Genomic DNA, 12,821 nt, shown 5'->3' with positions numbered 1-12,821 from the left:
GAAAGGGGCTGTAGATACTCGCGGGGATTAGGTGGTACAAATTGGCTGGGAAGCACCGGAGGCATTGACCAAAGTTGTCCTGGGGCAGGTTCCCATGGGGGGGGTGGCTGAAACAACCTGCCTTCAAGGAGGCTGGAAGGCCCAGCCTGGCTGCTAATCCCCTGGGATCTCTGTGGCACGGTGCAGAAAAGAGGTTAAAAAAAAAAAGGGAAAATCGCATGTAAAGGTGGTGGTTTCCCCAAGGGGATGATGTTAGAGAGGGAAGGGAGGAGGTGGGGGGGGAACAGCATAGTTTAATCCCTCTTTTAATAGGCAGGTGGTAGGCTTTGCTCGCACTCCTGCTCCTGCAAGCTGCTGCAGAGATTTTGGCAGAAGGCCTTTGCTCACCTCTGCTGTCCCCCACTCTTGGTGGAGAGGGGCCCCATCTGTGGATCTGCCCAGAACAGGGGGGGGTTGCCTGCTTCCTACATCTGTGCCCGTGTGTGTGTTGGCGTGCACGGGTGCACGTACATGGTGCCAGCCCCAGATTTGGGCTGAAATGGGCTCATTGCACACCCCAGCCACCGGCCATTGCGTATCTGCTGCTGGCGGCGTGCCCATATGTACAAAGCCCCTCAGCCTCCCGGACCTTGCACAACTGGCACACTGAAGGCCACGCTGCAGGTGCTGCTGGTGATGTTCACATGCTGCTGGCCGTGGTGCCACCGTGCATCCTCCCACCTTCGCCACGCACGTCCACCCACCTTTGGGCGGGAGCGAGCGTGTGCGTGTCCGACCCGTGTGTCCGACCCCCGTGTCCAACCCCCGTGTCCAACCCGTGTGTCCAACCCCCGTGTCCAACCCGTGTGTCCAACCTGTGTGTCCAACCCGTGTGTCCGACCCCCGTGTCCAACCCCCGTGTCCAACCCGTGTGTCCGACCCGCATGTCCAACCCGTGTGTCCAACCCGTGTGTCTGACCCATGTGTCCGACCCGTGTGTCCAACCCGTGTGTCTGACCCATGTGTCCAACCCCTGTGTCCGACCCGCGTGTCCAACCCGCGTGTCCGACCCGCGTGTCCAACCCATGTGTCCAACCCCCGTGTCCGACCCGTGTGTCCAACCCGTGTGTCCGACCCGTGTGTCCGACCCGCATGTCCAACCCATGTGTCCAACCCATGTGTCCGACCCGCGTGTCCGACCTGTGTGTCCAACCCGTGTGTCCGACCCGTGTGTCCGACCCGTGTGTCCGACCCCCGTGTCCAACCCGCGTGTCCAACCCCCGTGTCCGACCCGTGTGTCCAACCCGCGTGTCCGACCCCCGTGTCCAACCCGTGTGTCCAACCCCCGTGTCCAACCCCCGTGTCCAACCCGTGTGTCCAACCCGTGTGTCCGACCCGCGTGTCCAACCCGCGTGTCCGACCCGCGTGTCCAACCCATGTGTCCAACCCCCGTGTCCGACCCGCGTGTCCAACCCGTGTGTCCACGCCTGCGTGAGCACCGCTCCAGCCCCTTCTGAAGGAGCGCTGTAAATTGTAATCAGATTAGGGCAGCCGGTCGCTTAGGGCCCTTGAAAAGGGCATACGTCCCCTCATCAGTACCTAGCATTGAGTCGCACAAAGGGTCTAAGTAACTCGGCAGGGGTCGGGCCCTCTGGAGCGCAGGGGAGGGGTCTCGCCTTTCTTTTCTCTCTGTCCCTTGTAATTATGTCAATTTGCTAGCCAAATTGTTTGCTTGAGTGGACAGTGGGGGCTTGCCCCCCTTCACACCTCCCCCCCACCCCTAACCCCATTCATGTGCTAATGTGGGAAGGAGCATGGCCTCCTGACTTCGGGAGGTGGCCGTCAAGGAGCAAAGCACAGGGGGGCATGGGCCAGGAGCCCCCCATTTATGTGCCCATGGAGGGCTTGGCCTTGCAGCCCTGATGAACAGCGCTCTCCTGTTTACTTTACCCCATGGCAGGGTGTGCAGTGGCCAACCAGCCCCAGCCAGCGCTGGTTTTCTCTGGCCACCACTCACCTGTACCACATCCCCGCTCGGGCCACGGCATCCCCAGGGCCAGGAGCCATGCCCTCTGCACAGCGGTTTTCCCGGCACACCTCCCCAGCCGCGCACCTCCCAGCATTTGCATATATTCTGCCCGCAAATCCTTGTCAAGGGGACCCTCTTTATTGCCTGTATAGATCACAGGGTGTTAGTTAAGGGGCTTCTTTGTATTGCCTCAGACAGCTGGGGTCATCAAAAGTCCTGTGGTGGGAAGGAGAGACAGGAGGAGGGGGGAAGCTCTGACAATACAGACTGAAGGATTAAAGGAGCATATAAAGTTCCTATTGAGTGAGACAAGAGGCTGTTCACTCCCAAGATTGACAGCAACCAGGAGGCGATTCCCAACACAATGTCCAATTAATTCTCTACCCTCTTCGCTGCCGTCTCCTTCTCCCTCCTCTCCTGGGCTGGGGCATGAGCAGGGAAGGGCTGAAGCTAAGATCCTTGAGAAGGTAATTAATTATTCCTGACTAAGAGGAGCTTGCCGAGGTGCAGGCCAGTCCCCAGGCTCGCTGGGCATCCATCCCCCTCCCACAGGCTACCATCAGTTTGGGCCACTGCAGGGTACTTTTCCTCTCTCTCACCAGTCTGTCACACCAAAGGTCCGTCTTCATGGCATGTGCTGGACAATAACCTGGGCTACTGCTGAGCCTGGAAGAGGCAGATTTAGGGCTAAAGCCAAACTGACAGTGGAATGCAGCAAGACAAGGCAGTAGCAGGAAAGGCAGGGAGCAGGGCAAGGTGCATGACCAAGATCTATGGGCACGCAGAACATTTGGGGAGAGAAAGAGCAACATGTGCCAGGCCTGTAGATCAGATTGTACCTCTGTGTGCAGTGGTTCAAGCAGCTCCACCTACCCTGGTTTTGTAGGGAGAAGTGGGTTTCTGACAGTGAGGGTGCATTGCCACTGTTCCCTGGGCTGGCCGCCCACACTGGCCCCAGTGCTGGTAATAGCAGGACATGTAGGAGATGTTGTAGGATACTGCATCTCTTTGATGTAACCTCATGTACAGGAGCAGAATCTGGGCCACCATGTGACATTTCTGCAAGCCACTGAGTCCACAATTTGTCTGACTTGTCTGGTCTGGCTTTTCCTTTACAAACCTCTCAGCCCAGAGGGAGGAAAGCACCTTTCTCCGAGCTGGCCGTCTTTTTCTTGGTACTCTCTGTGGCAATGAGGCTCCCAGACATGAGTGGCCAAAGTTCTTCAACAGTGCCAAACATCTTCAAACCACCTCATCTGGGAGAAAAAGCCATGCAACCAGGACAGACCACAAGGGCATTTTGGCCAGCCCATCTTCTACTGCTCATCACTGACCTCTTCCCCCGTTCCACCCCTGCCCATGGCACTGAGGATACCCCGGTCAGCACGGGCTGGGGGACCAGTGCTGCCCTCCCTGCACACCTCCCGAGCAGGGGATGCCCTCAGGATGCCGGCATGGGGCTGCCAGTGGCTCGGCATCTCCTGCCCGCTCCCTCCCGCCGCACACGCTCCCAGTGAAGTTGTTTGAAACTCTTCCGGCAGTTTTCACGGCCAGGAATAACAGATTAGCCATGATCTGATCAGCCCAGTATCTAAGCTGTATTCTCCCTGCTGACAAGTATTTGAAAGAGGGGAGGGGCCACTTTCAGCCCAACGATGAATCTTTCACCGACAAGAAAAGAGCCTTTTTTCTCCCTGCCAGCCGCGGGCTGCTCCGTGCCCTGTTGCTAAGCGCGACCCGGGGCTGCTGCTTGCACGCGGCCGGCTCCAGCCGGGCCCTCGGGTTAGCAGGATCAGGATATTCACACCAGACATCTTGTTTTTTAGGGAGGGTGTTTATTTTCTCACCCACCTCTGGCTGGCGAGTAACAGCTCGCCAGCGAGGCCCGGGGATGCTCCTGCTGAGGCAGCTTGCCCCGGGAGGAAAGGGAAGCTGCAGAAGCTCTTGGGGGGCAGATTGGGGCATTGGGGTCAGGCACTCAGCGCTAAATGTCTGGGATTTGTTACCACACCTGGGGCTGTCCCTGTCTGGGCTGTGGAAGGGCAGCCACCCCACAGACTCCGTGTCCTGGTGGTTTTGGGCACGGTAGGACCTTGGGGGCATGGATTTGGAGGATGTTTGGTGCTGGTGTCCGAGAAAAACCTGGCTTGTCCTCATGCAGGGGTGGCTCTGGGCTTGATACTGCGGGGGAACATGTGACAAAGGAAATAGGAGGATAATCTCCAGTTTTGGGATGCTTTTCAGTCCCCACAGCTTCACTCTGCTCCAGAGCACCGTCTTACCCTGTCAGCACCAGCCGTGTGACCCTGAGAGAAAGAAGGGAAAGCACTAAAACAAAGGCTTCCAGGCTATTTCTGGAGCTGCCAGCATGAGGTGCCCTCGCCTAAGACATGGTGCTCGCATCTCCCTCCTCTCCTGCAAGGCAGCGGTACAGGCAGGACTGCAGGCTGCCAGGGCCGGGGCTGGCACCTTCTCCTAGCCCTGCCCGCCCTGCCTGCCCTGGCTCGCAGGCAGGGTGCTGGGGGGAGCACGGAGGCTCTCCTTCGTTCCTGTACCCCTCCAGGGACTCGAGTGCTGCTGCCGAGCCTCCCTCGCTAGCCCCGAGCAAAGGCATGCCAGTGTTAGTGATGCACGGCAGCTCGGGCTCTTTGTGAGCAGCGCTGTGCAGGAAATCTCCCTCTCCACTGCTGCAGGAAGCCTGAAGAAACCCGCTCATTCCTACCTCAGCCTGGGAAGTCTTGCTTGACCTCAGACTCCTGCAAGCCCTTGATCTCTTGATAGAGGTGACCAGGGTTCATTCCATTGACAGGCAGGACTGTGGAAAGACGCGCAGAGAGGCTGTTTCCTTTTCCACTGGAAAGATAAACTGCTCTGGCACAGCATCCCAAGCTGCTCCCTCTCCTCAAGCCATGCCCTGTGCCCAGCTGGCACAAAAAAACCCCAGGGGAAGATGCCAGAGGGGATGTAAAAGTTACTGCTGCTTTGAGCAGAACAGAATGAAAGAAACTTTGAGCCTGCTGGTTTGAAACACAAAATGCTGGATCCATGGCTGTGATACAGCCCCTTTCTGGATCTTTGGTGGCACAAAGCAGCAGACAAACTGGCCTCTCTGGCCCAGTGAGTTCTTGTCCAGCTTGTGGAGGGTTCCTCAATCACTAAAGGGGCATCAGTGCTGGTGTCACAGTCACCTCCAATGCCATAGACACTGGGACAGCTTTCCCAGTACCTACAGGTTGTCCTAAGTCACATCAGAGGCGTGGTGATTTCTCCTGTCTTCCCAGGAGCAGAAGTATCTACATTTGGCATTCTGGAGGAAAGTGGAGTTACGGCTGCAGGTGCTCTATCAGTTTGTGCTTGTCATGGGCAGCAATGCCTGCATGGGCTGTTTTCCATTCTTGGCAGAGGGCACTCGCCCCAGGTAAATCCCTCCTAGCCAGCAGCTTCTGAAGGAAATGTTCAAATCTCTCTAGGCTTGAGCCAGAAGAGCACAGGCAAGGTTTGCTGACTTTTGAGGCTCTCACACAGTCCTACCTAATTCTCTGCTACCCTTTTTTCCTGGCTGTTGGCCATTCTGGCATGAACAAGCTCTCAGCTTTGGGACCTTAGCAGTTCTCTGGTACTTCAGGCCAGATTTCTCACTCTTTTTGTGCGTCTCTGCCAGCCATGAGTCATGTTCTCCACTGCACAGACAGGTCTCCTGCCTTGCTCTGCAGCCAAGAATCACCTGTGTGAATGAGCAGCAAGAGAGCTGGGGTGGGCTGGAGCACAACTCCCTTCATCCTCTCCTGGGGAGGCTGAATGACTTCTGACATACATTTTAAAGCTTCTTGGCCCATTGCTTGGTTAAACCTGCAAATGGCCTCTGTTCCTCTTGGATAAACTCTCTGACTCATTGACTTCATCATCTGCAGTACAATGACCCAATACTCACACCATGGACATGAAGACCTATTTTTGACAGCCCCTGACTTTCACACTGTCATAGCACTGACCAGTTTTTTAGGAGCTCCATATGCTGCATACAGCAAATCCACAGCATCAGAATTAATTGCTCCTGACTTTATTCCTTTTGTCTCAATTGTATCTGCTGGCTTTGCTTCCAAGCCTTGGCTTTGCCTTGGATTGTGCTTGGCAGGTGCTGGAAGGTGCTTTGTGGATGAGAGCAGGAGCATCCCATATGGCTTCACTTTTCTCTGGGGAATCCTGAACCCTAAAACCAATTTACTCTGTAACTCTGAGTAGTCTCTACACTGGAAATGCTCTATAAAACCCTTGTTTGGGAAGGATGTGGTCTGCAGAGAGATTTGACTGTCCTCCTGATGGTCTGATCATCTGCAGGAGAGCACAAGGGATTTTCCATGGCCAGGGCTGAGCAGCACCATGTCTTCCTGAGGAAGAAAGGAAAATTTGCCTTCCAGAACTAGCAGGTAAAACCTGATCTGAGAATTCATGTCCCAGTGATGAAATAAACCATTGTGCAGCAAAGAATAGTACACAATGTAAGCACTCAGGAAAGAAGAAAATAATTTTATCCTGATTTCTAGTGTCTTCCTGACTTGTGAGCACCCTTCCATACTCACACATGTCAGCAGAACACCACGGAGATATATTTATATGAAAATCCATTTGTCTCCAGGGCTATCTATAGCATTTCTTTCCATGCCCCTCACTCCTGTGGCTGTGGGTTTGGTTTGCCCGTTCGGTTCCAGCACCTGGAGCATCCCTGTGCAAAGAGACAGCATCAGCACCCTGTGCCCAAAGGAAACCAGATTAAAGAGCCATCATGGGGTCAGAAGGAGGTCTTGGATGGTTTGGGAGCACATGGGGAGCCTTGAGCATTGCAGCATCCTTTTCTGGGGCGCTGCTGGCGGGGAAGGGGGTGCCCCCACGGGCCTCCCTGCAGACGAGGGCCCCCGCTCAGAAAGAAGTGGCGGCACATCAGTATGCAGGAGTGGTCGCTGCTCGCCAATAAATTAGCATAAACCACTCTAGGAGGTAAATAGACATACAAGGCGCCAGTGTGTGCAGCGTGGGCTGTGGCTTTGTCTCAGCCCCACTATTGTCACGGCCTCTGCTGCACACTGACCGAGTGGGGCCGGTGTGGTGGGCTCTTACACTTTTGACTGCTGGATAAAAGGGGGGAACATAAAGAGAGGGGAGAACTTTCTTTCGGGGTTTTTTATAAGTCCAGACGAAGTTACAGACGTCTGTTAAACGTCAATTACAGCTGAATAAAGACGTCTGCTTGAGGCTTAGTTATGGCTCCTTTCAGCCACCGAGATTTTTCCAGGGCTGGTCCGGGATGCCTTCGGCAACCTAATTTGGAGATTGTAACTCTATAAACAGGCTCTGGCATTAATCAAGGCTGGTGAAAATGCAAATGATGGCATGGAGGGGGCTTGGGGATGGGATGGGGTCCTGTGCCTTGCAACTCAGGGCAGGGAGTAAAAAGAGGGAAGCAAAAAGGAGGAAGAAAAGGGCCATGCAGAGGAGTAGGGATCCATAAACAGAGAGCTTGGTGGGGTTTGCTGACTTTCCTCATTGTGCCTGGGAATCTGGTCCCATCAAGGCTCATCTGTATCCTACTCTGCTTCCCACTGATTAACCCTTGTGGTGCTCCTGGCCATACAAGCCTGGTTGCCTATGTTTTTTGAGCCAAAACAGCTTAAAAACAGGCATTTAATGCTTTAAAATCCTAGAGGATCACCAGCTGCTTTGGAGCATCCAGACTGTATGAGAGAGGGTGTCAGGACAGTTCAGAGGCTGCAAGGAATGATTCCTTTTGGAAGGTCAGCTCATGCTCTCTGTGTCTCCCTGTTGTTTATTATGTGGCCTGTTGATATTGTTTCCTTTTTGTCACGGGAAAAAGGCCTCTGAGCTCTAGCTGGGTGAGGGGGGAATGAAGCCCCTGGTCAGTGTTGTCCATTCCATTAAATGACAAGCTGATGACCACAGAGACCAAAACACACTTCAGATGGGACAAAGATCTTTTTCCCCTCTAGGATACATCCATGCCAAGAGGCCGAGGGTGGAGGGATGGAACTCGCCTTGGCCTCATTGACAATATTGCCTTGTGCCCTGGAATGGGTCAGTACCTGATGGGGAGAACCATGTCCTTCTGTATAGCCATGTCCTAGCCAGATGTGGCAACCCAGAATATGAGGAATAAGCCTCAAAGTCAGAGTGGAAGCAGTGCAGACGCTGAGGGTTTGCTGTCTGATGTGTGCTGTGGAGGAGGCTCCCTCCTCACTCCCCCAGACTACAGAGCATCCTTCCCATGCTCTGCTCTGGGGCTCAGCACTGTGCTGCCCCAATGTGCCACGCAGTGACTGTGGGAGGGACGGTCCAGAGGAGCTCCAGTCTCCATCCTTCCCTCAGATCATCTGTGAATTGTCTCTTTTGGAAACATTTGAGAGGAGAGGTGTGTATTTTAGAAATGACAGTAGCACAGGAACCCCTTTTACATTCCACTCCTTTGGGGAAACATACTCTCCATTCTTTGGGGAGCATTCTCTCCCCATCTTAACACCACTTATTTTATTCTTGCTCACTCCCTTTCCCTCATCTCATATGAGCACACACTTCCCTGTCTCCTCTCTATCTCTGTATCAGAAAAATCAAACAGGCAGAGAGGCACAGAAACTCCCAAGAGTCCCTTCTCTGATTTCTTGGAGAAACTCTTGTCCATTTTCAATAGGCCCGGAGTACCAGGCTCTTCCTTGGCCCATGGGGATGGAGGTTTCAGTCCCATTTATCTCACAGACCTGCCATGGGACTGGCTTGAGGGGTTGACAGAAAGGGGGATTTATTGCAGAACACTGAAACAGAAACACACATCCCAGGTCCTTCCCCTTTGGGTGATGATTAGGAAGGAGCCTGCCCCTCCCAAACCATTATCCTGACACTGCTGGGGACTGAAACACAATGCATTCTCCCCAGGTTTATTTCCATCCACCCATGGTCTCACAGAAATGGGCTGAAAAACCACCAGCATGCTTCTGGAAAACACCTGAAGGATACCCTCCAACCCAAACAGTATCTACAGGATGGATTTAGGCCAGAAGATGTTCTTTGGATTATGGTTTATACACAGCTGAGCAGTTTTCCTGATGAAGCATCCTGAGAAACCTGTAGTTGATCCTGGGGAAGTGTGAATGAGGTGCTGTGCCAAGGCTGTGGAAGCCCCTTGCCTGCAAGTGGCACATGTTCATGGGTGTCTTCTGCAGGATTTGGTTTTTCTGCAGCAGGATGTGGTTCAGAGGATAGCCAAGGGAAGGATGCAACCTCATAGGCTGCAAAGACTGGCTTAGGCAGAGATGCAGAGCAGCAGGACCTGAGCAGCCATCTGGTTGTTATGGGCTGAACTGGGATTGCTGGTTCTCCAGGCCTGATGTTACCATGCAGTCACATCCTTTCCCCTTTCACCTGGGAAGAGGGGTACAGGCAGATTTTTGGGGACCTTACAGCACTTCCAAGGAAAGGAAGGTCAGACCTTGCAGTGAAAAAGTGTCACTGAGTCCTGAAAACAAGAGACAACAGAAAAAGAAGGGGTGGGGGTGGGAAGGAGGATGAAGATGAGAGGATGATAAAGGGGGATGTGAATCAGGGCACAGAGCCAGCCCGGCGGACAACGCCCAGGGCTTCCCGAAAAAAATGGAGGATGGGGTGGACCAGCGACAGCTGGAAGATTTAATTGCTCCTCTCCACAGACCTGTTCGGCTCCCTCCCTCTCAGATCTGCATTTCAATATGAGAGCAGCAGTAAGTGGGATGCCGCTGGAAGGGGTTAGAATGATTAATCATTTAAAAAGCAAGATCTTAATTACAGGGTGCAATTTTTGCTATTTAAGGAGTCCATTAGTTTCCAGAAAGGAAAAAAATATATATATATACCGCAGGTTATTCTCCTTTTGAAGAAAATGGGAGGGAGGGAACCCGGGGGGCCGCAGCACCCAGCCTGGCGTGGCCGCCCCTGCCTGGGCGAGGGCGTTGGTGTGCGAGGATGGCGAGGGGGAGGTGGTGTCATTTGTTCCCCGAGTGATATTTTTGAAGGGTGCTGGCTGCGAGCGTTCTCCGCGCTCAACCACGCGTTGGCACAATCTGTGCCGGAGCAGGCAGACGGCTTGTGCTCAGCCTCCCCCGGCACGGCTCCTCCTCCGCCGGCAGCAAGGGGACTATTCGGCCGCTGCAGCGCCGCTGACCCCTCGGCCAGAATAGCTCCCAGAGGATGTTTTTGGGGGGTAATTGCCGTGATAACATCTTGTCTGCCGGGAGCCGGGTTGAGACCTCGGCAGGCTCGTCTTGGCGGCGGCTGGGGCAGCTGCGATGCTGCCGGGGGGCTGCGGAGCGCCACGGGCCGCGGTGCCACCCCCGATGGGTGACACACGGGGACAGCAGCTCCACCGCTGCCGGCACCGGCGGCCGCGGGCTCGGCCCCGTCTCACCCCGCGCCGCAGCCCGGAGGGAGGTGACGGGGGTTAATCGCCCACCGCCTCCCCTCTGACCCCTCTGTGGGTTTTTCTCTTGTATGGTCATTTAGCCGTCCCCTGACACAAAAGGGAGCGATTAAACACAGCTCAGGCCCTTCATGCTTTAGTGGATTAATTTGCTGATCCCCCACGGATTAAAGGTCTCGACAGGATCAGCGGGAGCAGCGGGGCAGACCCCGGCGGGAGGAGGCCACTGATAGTCCCGGGCAAGCTCCAGCCCGCAGCAATCCCCCTCTCCGGGGACCTCGCGGTGTCACCGAGCCATGTCAGGGTTCAAGGCATCGGAAGCTCGCCTAAATAGCGCATCCGCAGCCCTCCCGCTCCTCGGCCGGCAGCCGGGCCATGCAGAGTCGCTGTCGGGCCGCTCGCTGCGGGAGCAGAGCCGGCTCCGTGCTCCGGCACAGGTGAACGGGGCAAGCGCCTGTTCCAAGGGAAAGGGGAGCAGTGCTGAACCTGGGGGGCTGCACCCCAATGAGGGGGAGCGTGGTTACCCTCCCCGGGCCCGCGGGAAGCAGAGATTGCATCTGCCTTTAATTACTCCCTCTCTACATATCAGATGCTCGTGCACCTTCTGCACATGAATGCTGATTAATTGCAGGGTTAGGCTCCGAGGCAGGCCGGACCACATTATTTCTGATGTTTGCTCTTTTCACGAGGAGAATAAATGCCATGAATCCACAGTAATCAGTGGCTTTTAGCTTGTCACTCTTATGACACTCTTTACTTAGACCAGGAAATGGCAAATGTGGTGGAAATAAGAACTTTATTATCTTTTTTTTTTTTTTTTCTCCCAAAAGGGAGGTGTGTGGTGAGGAGGGGGAAGAAGGTGGTAGGGGCATCTCGCGGGAGAGGGAGAGAGCAGCTCCATTTTCCCCTTGCGTGAGGAGCTGAGCTTCACCCTGTTCAGTGAGGGAGAGAGAAAAAGCAGCAGCATCTTCTTTGTGAAAGTAGGCTCGGGTGGCACGTCAGGCTGGGGCTGTCCTGGAGCAGTGGTGGCATCCTGGGGACAGCAGAGCAGGAGGGCAGTGGGATGTCTCCTACCCTCCGTAGCATCTGTGGCCTGGCCAGAAATGCTGAGCTTGGGCGTGCACCGTGCAGCCGCATCCGGGCGCTGATAGCCACGTGCGCTGCATCCAGCCCGGAGACATCCCGTATCCTATCCATAAAAGAACCAGGCTGGGGGGAAACCCAGAAGGATCATCACAGAAAGGTTCGGGTTGCAAGAGACCTTAAAGATCGTCTAGTTCCAACCACCTCCTGGCAAGGATGCTTAGTCTCCTGGCAGGGACGAGCTCTGGGGGACAAACAGCAGCAGCACCCACAGCATCTCCCGGCCCTCACCCTTTGCCTTCCCTCGCCGGCAAGCCCCGTTCTGCTCCCGGCAGAGCCCCATCGGCTCAGGTGGGAAACCCTTTCACCGCCTCCCTCAATGCCCTGCTACCGATCTCATTGCCAGCGCTTAGCTCAGTGCGAGGGCAGCCCTCGCCTTTTCAGCAGCGAACATCTGGCGTGCGGCGGCGCCTGGCCACGGCCGGCCCGCGCCCCTCCCCGCGCCGCCCCGCCGGGCCTGCCCGCAATTAGGCAGCCCCGAGCCCCTGGCCGTGGCCCCGCTCAGGTGAGCACCCGCTTCCGAGGACGGAGGTGTAATTAAGGTTAATCAGGGGGCCGGGGATCAGGGCGGTGGTGGGGAGACCCAGTGAGCCTAATGGCGGCCGTAATTAGGCAGCTGTGGAGAAGCGGTTAATGAAGACGGCAACCGTTAATAAAGCTCTTCCTGAGCAGCCTTCTGGCCCGGGTAATTGAGGGATTTGCAAGTGCCATCTCCCCCTTAACCCTGTAATGAGCAGACCCGTGGCAGCCCGCGTTAACCCTTCCGGGGCCGGAGGCGGTGGCAGCGGGGCCGTTTGTCGCTCTGCGGGGACGTGCCAGCAGGGCCGCGGTGGTGAGATGTGGCTTTGAGCATCTCCCCTTGCCACCGGGTCCCCAGGGCTCCCTCTGCCCCGTGGCTTCCCCGGGAGCCCTTTGAGCCATGCTCAAAGCGGCTGGCAGAGACTTTTCTCGCAGATGCTGTGGTTTCCCACGCCTGCCTCGGCATTATGCAATCCCCCCCAGCCCTCACCGCCCCCCCGGCCCCACCACCCACCAGCGCCGGGATGTCATCATCAGCCCAGGCCCTGGGAACCCACATTGTTAGCTTAGTAAATAGAGAAATCCCCACTCAAGCATTGCAAATGAGGGCAGAGGGGGAGCCGGGGAACCGCGCCGGCGGGCCGCAGGGTCTCTCCCCTCTCTCTCTCTCTCTTTGAGTTGTCAGATGAATTCAGT

The 12,821-nt window shown here is 55.6% G+C and overlaps 2 long non-coding RNA genes across 2 annotated transcripts; one reads left to right on the top strand and one right to left on the bottom strand.

The window, feature by feature from the left end:
* The first annotated feature begins 5,228 nt into the window (after positions 1–5,228).
* Positions 5,229–7,776, top strand: LOC147650681 (uncharacterized). Its single transcript, XR_015275772.1, has 3 exons — positions 5,229–5,343; positions 6,347–6,435; positions 7,708–7,776. It is a non-coding gene; the product is annotated as an uncharacterized LOC147650681 (long non-coding RNA).
* A 3,287-nt stretch (positions 7,777–11,063) lies between these two features.
* LOC147650680 (uncharacterized) lies at positions 11,064–12,021 on the bottom strand. The gene is made up of 2 exons (XR_015275771.1): positions 11,838–12,021; positions 11,064–11,672 (listed from the first exon to the last, which is right to left on the bottom strand). It is a non-coding gene; the product is annotated as an uncharacterized LOC147650680 (long non-coding RNA).
* Between the last annotated feature and the right edge of the window lie 800 nt (positions 12,022–12,821).

This window comes from Cyanistes caeruleus, chromosome 13 (genome assembly GCF_971803275.1).
Source record: "Cyanistes caeruleus chromosome 13, bCyaCae1.hap1.1, whole genome shotgun sequence".
Lineage (NCBI taxonomy): Eukaryota > Metazoa > Chordata > Aves > Passeriformes > Paridae > Cyanistes > Cyanistes caeruleus.
The sequence above is the reverse complement of the archived record's forward strand: the minus strand, read 5'-3'. Positions and strand labels throughout refer to the sequence as shown.